The 16,490-nt window shown below is 42.8% G+C and overlaps 1 long non-coding RNA gene across 3 annotated transcripts; it reads left to right on the forward strand.

The window, feature by feature from the left end:
• Positions 1-3,550: 3,550 nt before the first annotated feature.
• On the forward strand, positions 3,551-15,938 carry LOC147361982 (uncharacterized). Of its 3 annotated transcripts, XR_015138427.1 has the most exons (5): positions 5,079-6,660; positions 7,021-7,159; positions 10,447-10,498; positions 10,739-10,944; positions 15,449-15,938. It is a non-coding gene; the product is annotated as an uncharacterized LOC147361982 (long non-coding RNA). The 3 variants fall into 3 exon arrangements; XR_015138426.1 differs by lacking the exons at positions 5,079-6,660; positions 10,447-10,498 and adding an exon at positions 3,551-4,415 and having other exon boundaries at positions 15,449-15,932; XR_015138425.1 differs by lacking the exon at positions 10,447-10,498 and having other exon boundaries at positions 15,449-15,931.
• Positions 15,939-16,490: the final 552 nt, after the last annotated feature.

The raw sequence follows: 16,490 nt of genomic DNA on the forward strand, positions 1-16,490 counted from the left end.
ACGGGCTTAGCTGCTCCGAGGCGTGTGGGATTTTCCCGGACCAGGGATCGAACCCACGTCCCTTGCGCTGGCAGGCGGACTCTTCACCCTTGAGGGAAGCCCCAAGATGACTGTTTTTAAATAATTGATGCTGTCAATAGTTTGCACGGTGAGCAACGTATGTATGGTTTTTATATTCTATTTGGGACAGGATTGGGGGTTATTTAAGATTTGTCTCCCTGGAGAAAAAAATGTGAGAACCTTGAGGGGGCAGCAGAGGAGCGTCACTGCTTTAAAGAGTTAGCGAACAATGACTTTCTGTGTTTCATCCTTTTGGAGGAAAAAAATGCTGGCCTGTCTGGAAGCTGATTCTGAAGAATATATCACTTATATTAGAGACACTGAGGCCTTCTCTTCAGTCAGGTGGATAATGTGGCTGCCATCTCCTGTCACAGGCCAGGGTTACATTTTTATCCTTCTGCGGTCAGTTTTCAAAGCATAAATGGGCAAGAAATGCAGATTATCGTGAATTAGAGCCCTTGGGGCAGAAAAGATAGCAAATGATTCTCAAGTGGAAAGATTCTCTCCTGGCTTAATTACTAGTGTGTTTCTATTATCGTTTCTGACCCTCCTTCGTTGTTGAGACAAATAATTCAATTAACAACTTGGTAAGGCTTAAGTCTTGAGTTATTTGGAAAATTTTCCACGGTGGAGGACTTAAAACTTTCTGTACTTTCAGTGCCCGATAAATGCCAACCAGTTATTTGATCTTCAATAAATATATGGTGGAGAATTCATTGCTATTTGATATCTAGGATTGTTTTTTACAACAATATTTAGAACCCAGCTTCTAGGCATTCCCTTCAGAATTAGAGCCTCATACAATATGGTGAAGCAAGCGAGCTAGAAGAATTTGAAGAAACCACAAGAATTTTATGATCAAATGAATAACACAACAGAAGGGACTCATTGAGGATAAATATTTTAAAATATGAAAAATAACATCTATTACCCTAAAATACAGGTGAAGCTAGCTCTGTGTTCTTAACATATTTCTGAAAAGGAATATGTATACAATATGGTGAATACTTTTTACATTGTTATACATTTGGCATATGCCTATGGAGAAAACAGTAGCCTTTGTATATGATAAAAACACATAATTTTGACAGTACTGAATTTCTTAAGTATTTCTTTTATCATTCAGTTCAGTTCAGTTCAGTTCAGTCGCTCAGTCGTGTCCGACTCTTTGCGACCTCATGAATGGTACACGCCAGGCTTCCCTGTCCATCACCAACTCCCAGAGTGCACTCAGACTCACGTCCATCGAGTCAGTGATGCCATCCAGCCATCTCATCCTCTGTCGTCCCCTTCTCCTCCTGCCCCCAATCCCTCCCAGCATCAGAGTCTTTTCCAATGAGTCAACTCTTCACATCAGGTGGCCAAAGTACTGGAGTTTCAGCTTTAGCATCATTCCTTCCAAAGAACACCCAGGACTGATCTCCTTTAGGATGGACTGGTTGGATCTCCTTGCAGTCCAAGGGACTCTCAACACCACAGTTCTTCTTCTCCAACACCACAGTTCAAAAGCATCAATTCTTTGGTGCTCAGCTTTCTTCACAGTCCAACTCTCACATCCATACATGACCACTGGAAAAACCATAGCCTTGACCAGACGGACGTTTGTTGGCAAAGTAATGTCTCTGCTTTTGAATATGCTTTCTAGGTTGGTCATAACTTTCCTTTTATCATTAGTGTATCTCTCACACTAAATAGGCAACACGAACACTCAGTATATTAATTTTTGTGTATAATCAAAGTTTGTCAATATTAAAATATGATGTGGTTAATGATGATAAACATCTTTCCATGGGCTCAGTTGCCATCCCTAATTCCTGTTTGATGAAATATTTATTCGTATTTTTTGCCCATTTCACAATTAGATTGCTAGTCTGTGTTTTTTTGTTTTGTTTTTTACTGTCAAGTTCTGAGAATTCATTGTACATTACAGATACAAGGTCTTTGTCAGATATGCAATTTGCTAATATTTTTTCCCATTTGGCAGCTTATCTTTTCAGGGTCTTTTGTAGCACAAAACAGGGCAGGATCTGTATGCTCAAAATCACATGTTGATTAAATAATCCAAAGAAGACCTGGATAAATGTAGATATATATTGTACTCTTGGTTGGAAGACTCAATATTGTAAAGATGTCCATTTTTCCCCAAATTGATGAATAGTTTCAACACGTGCGTGCATGTGTCCCCCTAAGTTGCTTCAGTTGTGTCTGACTCTTTCTGACCCCATGGACTATAGTTCACCAGGTTCCTATGTTCTTGGAGATTCTCCAGGCATATACTGGAGTGGGTTGCCATGCTCAACTTCCCAATCCAGGGATCAAACCCAGGTCTCCCGCATTGCAGGCAGATTCTTTACTAGCTGAGACACCAGGGAAGCCCCAGCTACTGGTAGGTATACCTCTAACATTTTTTTTTTTTAACATGGCTACTTATTGTCCTCCTGAAAGGACAAACAAAAACTGAAAGACTCCTGTTTAAACTACAATATGCAGTAAAGTGAAGTCGCTCAGTCGTGTCCGACTCTTTGCCACCCCATGGATTGTAGCCTACCAGGCGTCTCAGTTCATGGGATTTTCCAGGCAAGAGTACTGGGTGGGTTGCCATTTCCTTCTCCAGGGGATCTTCCTGACCCAGGGATCAAACCCAGGTCTCCCGAATTGTAAACAGATGATTTACCCTCTGAGCCACCAGGGAAGCTCAATACGCACTGCATGTCCTTATTTAATTCTCCCACCTTGGTTCCTTAAAAGTCCTCTAATTCTCTCCTCCATCTGCGAAGAAAGCATAGAAAACCCAAGATTATTGAACCATGCGCTTTTAAATTGGTTTCCCAATCGTGCTGATGGATGTACCCACGCCATCTCACTCAGACCCACTCAGAATCAGTGACATGCATTTTTAGGAGGGCTGAAACCAAAGTACAGTTTGTATTAGTAACTGTGTCAGGAGCAATGTTAAGGGTCCACATAGCGACTGAACCCATGACCAAGGCCTCTTTCCGGCTGTCCCCAAGCCACGGAGACAGCAGATGTCCAGACAAGCAGCTTTTGAGGAAGATTCTCTTTCCAGGGATCCTTACTGACCAAAACAAGCTTTTGAAACAAAGAAAACAAGCTTATATTGATTTTCTGCCTTGAAACGGAGTCGTCTTCCTCCGCTTCCTCCAGTTTAATAATGAGTTGTTAGTTTCAAAGGTTCATCACACAGCTGTTGCTGCTGCTGCTAAGTCACTTCAGTTGTGTCCGACTCTGTGTGACCCCATAGACGGCAGCCCCACCAGGCTCCTCTGTCCACGGAATTCTCCAGGCAAGAACACTGGAGTGGGTTGCCAGTTCCTTCTCCAATGCATGCATGCATGCTAAGCTGCTTCAGTCGTGTCCGACTCTGTACGACCCCATGGACGGTAGCCCACCAGACTCCTCTGTCCACAGAATTCTCCAGACAAGAGCACTGGAGTGGGTTGCCAGGTCCTTCTCTGACACAGCTGTTAAGAATCAAGAAATAATCTCTGATTGTCTTCACTCAGCTTGCCAACAGCTGAAGCTCTTTTCATTTGTTATCTATAGTCAAGGGAGAGGCTCGATCCCTCTCCTTACGTTTACCGAGCACACCCAGCAGAGCAGGTTGCACACAGCGTTCTTCGTCCCAGGAAGGTGCCAGCCAGTGTGACCACTCTGTAAAGAATGACTGGTCTTCCCTTGAGGGAAGCGTGGTCCCAGCCCTCAAATTGCCCACGGGCTTACAAAGGCAGATGGACAAGCAAACAAGGTTGTACCATGTGCCGTGGGGTGCTCTTCAAGCTACACAAGGAGACAAGCAACGGGCACCTGCCCCAGACTAAGAAACAAAACGCTCCTCAGCAGAGGGAAGGCCTACTTCCAAATTTCTAAAGTAGAGAGGAGTTATTCAGGTAAAGAGGGAAATTCCAGGCAGAGGGAAGAAAAGCCATATTCAGGGACATAGAACCATTCAGGGACATAGAACGTGAAGCAGCTGTGGCTGCAGCTTAGAGCAAAGAAGAATGTACCTGGACAGGTGGGCAACGTGTGGATAAGAAGGTTCTTGTATTCCACGTGAAGAGTTTGGACCTAATTCTGAAGGCAGTGGGGAATGTTGGAGGATCTTAAGGCCAGGAGTGATAGGATCAGATACACAGTTTTGGAAAATGCCTCTGGCTTCACTGAGAGGAACAGAACTATAGGCTAGGAGGGCAAGTAGAAAGATGAGGTAGAATCCAGAAAGAAAACTCTGAGGACCTGGAAGCAGTGGGACTAGAAGAGAGAAAATGAGACGGCTATGAGTTACATTAAGGAAAGAGAATCAGCAGGTCATCGACTGGACTTGAAGTTGGGGGCAGGTAGGTTGTCCCCAAGGCTTCTGACTTGGATGGCTGGGCTTTTAGGGCGTAAAGAAGGTGGTAAGTTCTATTTACTTATGATGTAAATGTATTAAATTATTAATGTATTAAAATTGGAAGCATTGAAAAGTTCATCAGACCGGAATTTCTTGACCTTTTATGTGTATGAGAAGCTTGTTCGGATGCAGAGTCTGCTTCTCTAAGTCTGGGATGGGACCCCGAGATTCCCACAGGTTCCTAGGTGATGCGCAAGTTCCTGTACCACCGGCCACACTTCGAGGAGGAAGAATTTCCACTGCGAGGTCGATTAGATAACTTCATCTTGATCTCACACGGAAGAAATGAGGAAATACCTATTTTATGATACCTGACACTTAATAACACAAATATGATGAGACTAAGAAGAACAGACTCAAAGAAGGACTTTGGGAGAAATGCTTTGTTAAGTGCTCTAGGTAGGACGTGAGACCAGAAGCACCAAGGAAGAAACAGCGGGACAGAGGCTTCGAAGACGGTGGGAGAGCGTGCTGGGGGGAAGGTCACGTGGTCCGTCCCCGAGTCCTCCCCAATCAGCAGGCTCATGGTCTTGGTCGGCGGGGGAGGGGGCGTGGCGCCTGTGCGCATGTGCGCACTTAAGTGTGCGTGGGTTGGTGGGCGTGGGGTTGGGCAGGGCGTGTGTCTAAGATATACCTGGGTTCTGCATCTAGGCAGGCAGTGCACGGCCAAACGCAGAGCCAGCAACAAGGGTGAAGTGGACCAGGGGTCAGCTGACATCCGGTTGTGGAAAAGACCATCTTCTTGCCTGGAGAATCCCAGGGACTGGGAAGCCTGGTGGGCTGCCGTCTATGGGGTCGCACAGAGTCGGACACGACTGAAGCGACTTAGCAGCAGCAGCAGCAACGAAGATAAACACACACGTGACAGTTATAATAGGGACCAATTCCTCTAAAAAGAAAGAGTCACCGAGTGAATTTAAACACCAAGGATTTGATGGATTTGGGATTATGTCCAAAGACCCATTAAAAAAAAAAAAAAAGCCAACTAAAAGAAATGCCTGTGCCAATGTAAGAAAGGCAGGAGTTTAAAAAATGAGCTCTGACAACACAGACTTAAGCAAAAGCGAGAGGCAGTAGCCACGTTGGCATGTCAGAATGATGAAAGGCACAGTAATGAAAACACAGCAGATTCGTTAAGTACCATGGACTTCCTGACTGAAGAATGTACGAATGAAAAGGTGACAGTGATCCAAGAAGCAGTCAGTGAAAATCTATTAGGATTCCTTAGAACTTCGCTTCAGAATATGGCAGATCACATACAGGAAAGAATGGTTCTAAAGATTCAGAGCACAACAGCATCACTAATAAGGTAGAGTTAACAGAGTTTTAGACAATTAGATGAATTGGAGAATCGACCTTTTCAAAATGTGTATGAGTTTCTCTCACACTCCAGATAATCATAGATGGTGAAGTTTCAAGTAAATAAAGAATGTGCAGACAGCACAGATATTGATTAAATTAGAAATATAATAGCAAACACTTGCATGGTGTCTGTTATGTGACAGGCATTGTTCTCTCTGTGCATGTTTACAAATATTAACTGATTTAATTTTCATTAAATGAAATCTTACGAAGTGGATTTCATTATTATCCTCATTTTACAAGTGGAGCAACTGAAGCAGAGAACTGGCCAAAGGCCTTACTAGGACATGACAGTGACTCCACTGTATACACAGAGGTAGCCACTCAGTTCACAACAGTTCTTTATTCTGTGACCGCACATGTCAGGGGACCTGTCTGTGATGTTCCTCCCACTGGACCCAGAAGCAGACACCTGACCCAAGCTGAGCCCATCAGACTTGCTCTTCCAGCTGTTTAAAACTGACCCTGAGCTCTCTGGAGTCTTGACTTTATTTCCCAGCTAAGCCCACAAGGGGGTGCCCTAGAGGCAGCCCCAGCCAGGGCTCCCAGGCACTTGCATTTGAGAGCTGGCTGTTGAGCTCTTTACTATTCAGGGCGGTCCCAGGATCCTTCTAGTACTTTCTCCCTTTGCCTAAGTTACCCAGTAACCAGAACAGCCTTCACGAATACCCTGCAGCATTTAAAAACTCCCCAGGAGAGCACTGGAGTCCGTCCACCAAAACCCATGAGTGCAAAATGTTATTTAGAAGAAAGTACATTTCTCTAAATACATCAATAAGAAGGCAAAAAGATAGAAAATAGATCTCATAAGGGATTTAGAAAAGAAGGTAATTAACCATTGCTCAATGGAACTGAAAAAACTAGAAACTTTAAAAAAGAAAAAAGAAGAGAACTTAAACCAATGATCATTTCCTCAAAAGGTTAACCAAAGTAACAAACGATTGGATCAACTTTAAAAGTTAAAAAACCAAAAAAAAAAAAAAAATTAAAGTTTTAGAAAGCTATTAATTCCACAGGAGGAGGGAATTGGCAGTCAAATTAGACAACCCTTGTTGTAATATAAATGCATGGGATTAGCTGTGTTTATAGGCTTAAATTACCCATTTATTAAATCTGTGTGTGGCTCAGCCACTCTATCTTTGTCTCTTACCAGCTAATCTCTTTGGTTTTCTGGCATTTTTTTAAAGTGCCATGTTAAGTACAGCTGCCAGGAGTTAACAAATCACAGCAGTCCTGCCTCGGAGGATGGAAACAGCTCGGCCAGGGGTCAGACCCGAGTGCCTGGAGGACCTACAGGACGAGGGAGCTGCACTCGGGTCCTCTGAGGTGAGTGGGCACTCAGGCTGGTAGCCCTTCCACAGCCCATGCCCCTGCCACCAGTGCCACCCACACAGATCCTTGCTGCTGCTCCCATGTGGGGTGCAGCCTGAACCCCGTTCTCCGTATTCGAATTCCACTCCCACCCCCTGGGAGCTGCCATGTCTGCTAAATGCAGAAATCCCCAGACCGCCACCCTGGCCAGTTCAGGGGAGCCTCAGAGTACCTCTCCCTCCCTTCTTCCTCTCCCTAAACCTCTCATTCCAGCTTCTCAAAGCCTAGGGCTTTCACAGCCAAACACAGCAGTGGGGATTGTCCACTGGGTGCCTGGTATTTCTGCTTTTGGCTCAGCATCCCCTAAACCACTAATGAACCCCCAAAGCCCTGAAAGGCAGGTTCTTGCTTCCTGAGAAAAGAGAAGAGAGAAAAGACAGCAGCAAGAGACAGACACAAATTAAAATCTCCCCTGACGTGGTCCCTAGTTCCCTGTGGCTTCCAGGGAGGGGTCCTCAGCTCCTTGAGTGAGAACTGGCTATGTTTTGAGCCCCAGAGTCGGGCTCCTATGGACATCCACCAAAGAGTGTGGAAAGGAGAGGATGGGCCACAGAGAGAGGTACTGAAGCCTTGACAGCAGATGGCTACTGTTCTGGCATGTTCTCTGTAAGACAGAAAACAGTTTTTAAGAGGCTAGGAGATATTGTGCCTGTAAAAAAAGAAACCTATTTTTTTTATTTTCTGAAGGAAGCGAGTATATTCCAAAGAAAGCCAAAGGAACCTTTAACAATAGCTAAAGTCTGGAGGTTTATGGATTTTCTTTGCGAACATTGGTTTTTGTTCAGTTCAGTTCAGTCGCTCAGTCATGTCTGACTCTTTGCGACCCTGTGGACTGCAGCATGCCAGGCCTCCCTGTCCATCACCAACTCCTGGAGCTTGCTCATACTCATGTCCATAGAGTTGGTGATGCCATCCAACCACCTCATCCTCTGTCGTCCCCTTCTCCTGCCCTCAATCTTTCCCAGCATCAGCGTCTTTTCAAATAAGTCAGCTCTTCACATCAGGTGGCCAAAATATTGGAGTTTCAGCTTCAACATCAGTCCTTCCAATGAACACCCAGGACTGATCTCCTTTAGGGTGGACTGGTTGGATCTCTTTGCAGTCCAAGGGACTCTCAAGAGTCTTCTCCAACACCACAGTTCAAAAGCATCAATTCTTCAGTGCTCAGCTTTCTTTATAGTCCAACTCTCACATCCATACACGACTACTGGAAAAACTATAGCTTTGACTAGATGGATGTTTGTTGGTAAAGTAATGTCTCTGCTTTTTAATATGCTGCTTAGGTTGGTCATAACTTTCCTTCCAAGGAGCAAGCATCTTTTAATTTCATGGCTGCAGTCACAATCTGCAGTGATTTTGGTTTTGGTTTTTATTAGCAATAAATTATTGCAAAAAATACAGTTGCTAAAATACACTTACTCATAAGTTTTATTACTGAAGATCTGGCCAGTGTTTTAGGTATTTGTTATGGAACACCCATTTCTGTGGTCATCAGATTAATACTCTGAGATCTATTTCTTGGCATTTGGAGTTGTAAAATATAGGAACATTTTAGGATCTAAAAATATATCTCAAGATGCACTGTTACAAAGCACCATGCTGCTAAGTCGCTTCAGTCGTGTCTGACTCTGTGCGACCCCAGAGGTAACAGCCCACCAGGCTCTCCCGTCCCTAGGATTCTCCAGGCAAGAACACTGGAGTGGGTTGCCATTTCCTTCTCCGATGCATGAAAGTGAAAAGTGAAAGTGAAGTCGCTCAGTTGTGTTCGACTCTTAGCGACCCCATGGACTGCAGCCTACCAGGCTCCTCCGTCCATGGGATTTTCCAGGCAAGAGTACTGGAGTGGGGTGCCATTGCCTTCCGCAAAGCACCATGAGCACTGTGCTATTTTAGTTAGATTAAGAAATTATTTGGAAGGAAAAACACACTAACTTGCTAATACATTTATTTAATAATTTATATTTACTCTAGCAATAGGATTATGATAATAACAGAACCTACTTTATAATGGCCAGTAGACTAAGTGCTAACTCATTGCCTATACTTTTCTGAGCACTGTATAAGTATTAACATATTAAATCCTCACAAAAAGGGAGGTCATTTTGTTTCTAGCTAATTAAAAAAATTTTTTTTCAGCTTCATTGAGGTTTAATTGACAAACAAAGTTATAAGGTATTTAAAGTATATGTAATGGTGATTTTTAAAGTAAAATTAGATTTTTAAAGGTTACTTACCATTTATAGTTATTGGAGAAGGAAATGGCAACCCACTCCAGTGTTCTTGCCTGGAGAATCCCAGGGATGGGGGAGCACAGAGTCGGACACGACTGAAGTGACTTAGCAGCAGCAGCAGCAACCATTTATAGTTATCACAAAATATCGGCTCTCTTCCCTGTACAACACATCCCTGTAGCCTGTCTAATAGTTTGTGCCTCCCAGCTCCTCGCCCCTACATTACCCCCTCACCCGTCCCACTGGTAATTACTAATTTGTTCTATCTGTGAGTCTGCTTCTTTTTTTGTTATATTCACTCGTTTGTTGTATTTTTTTTTAGATTAAAAGGCAGTTATTATTACTACCCCTTTTTTTAAGGTGAAATTTGAAACCCCAGGAAGTTAAAACAGTTGCCCAAAGTCACACAGCTACTGCATGGGGAAGCTGGGATGGGAACGTGAGAATTACAGCTCTTGTTATGTTCCCTTTCTATCTTTATTAAAGTAGTCCAAGCTTCCTGCCAATGCAGGAGACTTAAGAGAAGTGGGTTCGATCCTTGGATCAGGAAGATCCCCTGGAGGAGGCATGGCAACCCACTCCAGTATTCTTCCCTGGAGAATCCCGTGGACAGAGGAGCCTGGTGGGCTACGGTCCACAGGGTCGCACAGAGTCGGACACAACTGAAGCGACTTGGCACAGCACAGTACAAGCTTAGTGGTTAAAGGAAATACCAAGATGGCCCCATAGGAAAAGCTTCTTTTTCACTTGTCCTCATGGTTGTAGACCAGCATAACAAGCCAGCATCACCACCTCAAGGGCGGATTCCCAGTGATTTCCACAATGTAGCATCTGTCTGAGAGCTTTTTCGCCCTGCATCCCAGTTGGCTGATACTCACTGAGTTCTACCAGTGTGGAACCTTAGCAAACCTCCCCATCACCCAATAGGCGCGGCCATACCCCCTTCAACAAGGTCTGTATCCCCGCCTGGGCTGGGGACGAGTCCTTCTTTCAGGTTTCTTCCTTTTTTAGATGCTCTGCCTCGGCCTGGAGGTAGTGGCTGCTCCCTACGCCTTCTTTTCAGGTAATTAGTTAACAGTTCTTTATATTAAACTCTCCCTGTTTGGATTACTGTGTGGTTTCTCCCAATTGGACCCTGACTGACACAGTGAGTTATTCCCATAATTTATAATAAAGGCTACCATTTGTTGAGTGTTTCTTACACAGGAGATACTGTTAAGCATATAAAAAAAACAAACCAACATTATTTGCCTTAATCATACAAACAGTGCTGCAATGTAAATGACATTATCTGCATTTTCAGATGAGGAAGTTCATGTCAGTACTGCATGGGTAAGAACGACAGGCCTGATGGAACGGACTCCAAGTGTCTGCTCTTAACGTCATGCCACGATCAAGGACCATTAAGGAAACAATGCCATCTGACCCAACTAAGGTGTAGGTGCCAGTGTACCGGTAACTAGTCTCCATCATACATTCATTCCACAGCGGAAATCACAAGCTGTCTTGGTAAGCCCATAAATTACTAAAATCGCCTTCCCTTTAAGTATGTCCCTCTGCCCCAGGGCAGACTGTCTTCCTTGGCAGTTTTTAGCTCATCAGCTTCCACAAAGACCAAAAAATTAAGGGCAATCTCTGATCCACAGATGGTCTGTGATTTTTACTTTATAAACCTTGCCCTGACTTTGCTCAGTGACATTTGATTTATAGACAATTAATCTTCCTTGTGTATAAATTCAGTTTCAGCTGGCCTTTTAACTAAACTCATTTCTCTGAATTGCCCTTTGACAATTCTTCCTGGAGGGTCCGCTGAGATCTTTCTGTTTGTGTGTTCATGGGAGCCTGGAGAAGCATGCACTTTGCATGTACACCTCAGCGGGAACCCTGGAGTGCTGGCTTGCTTTCTTTCGGTCCTTCTGGTACATGTCATTCTGAGCCAGTTAAGTTCTGTATTTGTTGTTGTTGTTGTTAATGTGATTTATTCATTTTTGGCTGTGCTGGGTCTTCGTTGCTTTGCGCCAGCTTTCTCTAGTTGCAGGAGGACCACTCTTTGTTGCAATGTTTGGGCTTCTCATTGCAGTGGCTTCTCTTGTTGCAGAGCATTGACTCTAGGGCGCACAGGCCTCCATAGTTGCAGCATGTGGGCTCTAGAGCATGGGCATAGTAGCTGTGGCGTGTGGGCTTGTTGCTCTAAGGCATGTGGGATCTTCCCAGACTAGGGATTGAACCTGTGTCCCCTGCAATGAGAGGTGGATTCTTATCTACTGTGCCACCAGGGGAAGTCCTAAGCTCTACATCTTGCCCACTGCTTCTACTTTCTGGCCTAGTCTGGTTCTACTATGTCCGTGGCCATTGAGCGGGGCGACAGGTCACACAGTGAGGGTTCTCTGGGAATGTGGCTTTGGGGGAGCTCCAGAGCAGTTCTTCTTCCTCCACGGACTGATGGACTGCTTTTCCAACTGTGGTTCTAAGACTGTTGGGTTCCAAGACTACTGCAGAGCTTGAGAGAGGGTGCAGAGTAAGGCAAATTAAAATGGTACCAAGATCATGGTTCTTACCAAGATTCAGCCTGTTTTCTTGAAGAAGCACTTTTTGGATTGTTGCAAGCCTTTGGTTAATTTTCGGAGTTCTGAAAAATTTTGTTTTGACCCTTTTTGCTGGTGTTCTCATTGCTTTTTCGGAAGTTTGGGTATTCAGAAGTCTTTACTCCCTTGTTCTAAAGTGTTTTAATAGCAGCGTTGAAATAAATAATAAATTTGAGGCCTTGATTTGACTAACATTATTTCCATACAAGTACAACAGGAATCAGCTGCACAAGTCTAGAGTTACCTTATCTTGCCTAAGGCGATTTTTCCATTGCAGGGTTTTGGGGAGATTTCTGAACAAATCGATTTTTGTTATCTTTGGCTAGCTCTGGAGGAGGTTAATAAATTAGACTTTAAAGTCTCTTAAATTAAAAGGGCTCCCATTCCGATTGATTTGTGGAGATGGATAAACTCAATTTAAAAAATTCTCTGGGTTGCAGTATATCAAGTATTTGAGCTTTTTCAAAGGACTAGCCTTTGTAAGCATGTGGAGTTAAAATTTATTTTTTCTCTAAGTATTCTTGGGTTATGTTGTGTTGATTTATACAAGCATATGTTAATCTCCATAAACTAAAGTATTGCCTTTACATGTTAAATTATAAGGTTAAAAAGCAAGAAAAATACAAGTTGTTTTCAAGCTAAAAAATAATATACTAAAAAACCCCACAACTTTGCAAGAAAATGCAAAGATTTGGAAGATCTTGGTATATAAATACAGAAAAATTGTATAAGGGCAAGTGCAGGTAATGTTAATAAGTATGATTCATCTTCAAACAACTTATACTGCTTTGATATTTTTGGTTTAAAAAGAATTATGTTTCTCCGTGATTTTTTAGCAGTATAAAAAAAAAGCATAATATTCTAGCTGATGTAAGGCCTGAGTTTATTCTCACACAGAAAACTTAATATGTCCTTAAATTTCCTATTCTGTTTTTCATAATCAAATAATATTTTCACTAAATGTTTAATATTATAAATGATTAATTATCATAATTGATGTCTTCCAAAATACAGCTGACCCTTGAACAGGGGTTAGACGTGTCCACCCTCTGACCCTCTGCACATTCAAACTCTGTGGATGAATTATAGACAGTCTTCTGCATTCCAGGTTCTGCATGTGCAGATCCAAACCTCCATGGATAGTGTAGTATATAATATTTACCACTAAAAAATGTCGTGTATAAATGGACCTAGGCAGTTCAAAGCCCTCGTATTCAAGGATCAACTGTAATTTATTCTTACAAATTTCACACAGGCTGTCAGGATGGCCAGGTTGTCTAAGGTGCCAGACTCAAATTTCACATAATGCTGCAAATTATACAAATTGTGGTTTTCCATTTGCACTGTGTGTACAATTTCAGGTACCATATTTCTCCTAGATACATTTTTTTTTTTTTTACCATGCATCGGTCTTAGAGCTTTTTCTTTTAGTTTTTTATTCTCTTTTTAAATTATTAAATTTTACTGAAGCATAGTTGGTTTACAACATTGTGTCAGTTCCAGGTGGACAGCACAGTGACTGATTTATATGCGCACATCTGTTCTTTTTCGGATTCTTTTCCCTTATCGGCGGTTACAAAGTACTGAGTATGGTTCCCTGTGCTGCACAGTGTGTCCTTGTTAGTTATCTGTTTTATGTCAGTCCCAGCCTCCCAATTTATCCCTTCCCTTCGGTAATCATAAGTTTGTTTTCTGTCTGTGACTCTATTTCTGTTCTGTAAATAAGTTCAAGAGAAAGAGCGAACTTTTTGGTGAACTCAGTATATGTGGTTCTGGAACTACCACCATCCCCCAAATCCCCCAGTGCTTCATTTTCAACACCTCCTCCATCCCCGGTTCCTAGCAACCACAGATCTGTTCTCTCTTCCTGGAGTTTGCTTTTTCCAGAATGTCACATAAATGAACTTATACAGTATATAAGTTTTTGAGACTGCCTTCTTTCACCTAGGCTAACGTTAATGCTTTTGAAAAACTTGATCAGTGTTTCTCCATCTTAGATATTTTCTGACTACTGCCATTTAGTAATGTTATAGAAACGTCACCTCCCGCCTGCTTATCACCCTGCTTGAGGATCTCGGGTACAGTACCCTCTGAAACCCTTCCCGATGTTATTGGCATGTTGTAACTCACAACGTGTGACTCACAGCAAGAGCCCACTGCACTTTGTTGACCGACAGGTGTGTAAATACCACTAAGAAAAGTGTTTCCAAACTGAAGTCCAAGTAACCTGTGGGAAAGAAAACCTGAAATGTGAAAGTGATATGTGCATTCTGCTGGTCTATTCATGAACTCTCTAAAGTTTTCTGTTTTGGTTTTTTTTTCCAGTTTTATTTTTATTTAGTGCTGATGGGTAAAACTGTTGACATTAGTCTCCCCACTACCTCATCATCTCAACTTCTCACTCTCCAGGGGTCACTGTTTTAGTTCTTTAACTGATTCTTTTATTTTTCTTCATCTCTTTACACAATACGCTTATTTTTATATTTCTTCTTCAACCTTAAGCAGTACCTGTTGACTTACTTCTCTCTGGTAAAGAATCTGCCTGCAATGCAGAAAACCCAGGTTTGATCCTTGAGTTGGGAAGATCCCCTGGAAGAGGAAATGGCAACCCACTCCAGTATTCTTGCCTGGAAAATTCCATGCACAGAGGAGCCTGGCGGGCTACAGTCCATGGGGTGACAAAGAGTTGGACACAACTGAGCGACTAACGATTTGACTTCCTGCGATGGAATATAAGGATTTACCTCTTTCTTACACCTCTTTTACCTTCTTATCCTCCTAATAGAACAAGAGTATAATTTTGCTTAGAATAATTTTCAGTGTCACATTCTTAGGACCATATAAATGCAATTGATACAACTGTTATGCAATAAATTCTGGTTATTTTCCTTTTCTATGCAATTTTTTCTAACTGGAGGAAATAATGATAGTTTTTTAATATCCCAAGTTTTCTATATTCTTTTTTTTCATTTAAAAACATTTCAATTTAATTTAATTTAAAAATTGAAGTATAATTGATATATAATACTGTATTAATTTCAGGTGTACAATGTAATGATCCAATATTTGTATATATTGTGAAATGATCACCACCATAAATCTAGTTAACATTCATCGCTATGCATAGTTACAAAATTTTTTACTTCAATGAGAACTTTTAAGATCTTTTCTTTAGCATCTTTCAAGTATATAATATAGTGTTATTAACTATAATCAGCATACTATGCATCATATCACTGCTGCTGCTGCTGCTGCTAAGTCGCTTCAGTCATGTCCAACTCTGTTTGACTCCATAGACGGCAGCCCACCAGGCTTCCCCGTCCCTGGGATTCTCCAGGCACGAACACTGGAGTAGGTTGCTATTCCCTTCTCCAATGCATGAAAGTGAAAAGTGAAAGGGAAGTCGCTCAGTCGTGTCTGACTTCTAGGGACCCCATGGACTGCAGCCTTCCAAGCTCCTCCGTCCATGGGATTTTCCAGGCAAGAATGGAGTGGGTTGCCATTGCCTTCTCTGCATTATATCACTGCTGCTGCTCCTAAGTTGCTTCAGTCATGCCCGACTCTGCGCGACCCCATAGACGGCAGCCCACCAGGCTCCCCCGTCCCTGGGATTCTCCAGGCAAGAACACTGGAGTGGGTTGCCATTTCCTTCTCCAATGCATGAAAGTGAAGAGTGAAAGTGAAGTCGCTCAGTCGTGTCCGACTCTTCGAGACCCCATGGACTGCAGTCCACCAGGCTCCTCCGTCCATGGGATTCTCCAGGCAAGAGCACTGGAGTGGGGTGCCACTAGGACTTACGTTATAACTGTCAGCTTGTCCTTTTTGACCACCGTCACCCATTGCATCCATCCCTTGCATCTGGCAACCACCAGTTTGTTCTCTGTATCTATGAGTTTGTTAGAGTCCACATAAGTGAGATCATTTTTTCTTAATATAGGCATTTATCACTATAAACCTCCCTCTTACCATTGCTTTTGCTGTATTTCGTAAGTTTTTTAATACATAATTTTATTCGTTTATTTATTACTTTTGGCTGTGTTGGGGTCTTTGTTGCTGCGCGAGCGAGTAGGGGCACTGTCTTGTCACAGCGCTGGCTCTGACTGCGCCGGCTTCTCCTGTCAGGAGCGCGGGGTCTGGGCCGGGGGCTTCGGTGGCCTCAGTAGTTGTGCTGCAGGGGCTTTAGTTGCTCTGCAGCTAAATCTGGGAAGTGGGATCTTCCCAGATCGAGGATTGAACCCGCATCTCCTGTATTGGCACATCTATTCTTTACTACTGAGGCCCCAGGGAAGCCCACCTCATAAGTTTTTATATGTTATGTTTTCATGTATCACTTGTTTCAAGATAATTTTGAATTTTCCCTTGATTTCATCTTTGACCCACTGGTTTCCAGGAACGAGGTGTTTAATTTCCACATAATTAACCATTGTGGTTGGAAAAGACACTTCATATGATCCAAGTTTTCTATATTCT

Source organism: Bos grunniens, chromosome 12, assembly GCF_055505025.1.
Source record: "Bos grunniens cultivar Pamir isolate PY7600 chromosome 12, Bosgru_T2T1.0, whole genome shotgun sequence".
In the NCBI taxonomy this organism is placed as follows: domain Eukaryota; kingdom Metazoa; phylum Chordata; class Mammalia; order Artiodactyla; family Bovidae; genus Bos; species Bos grunniens.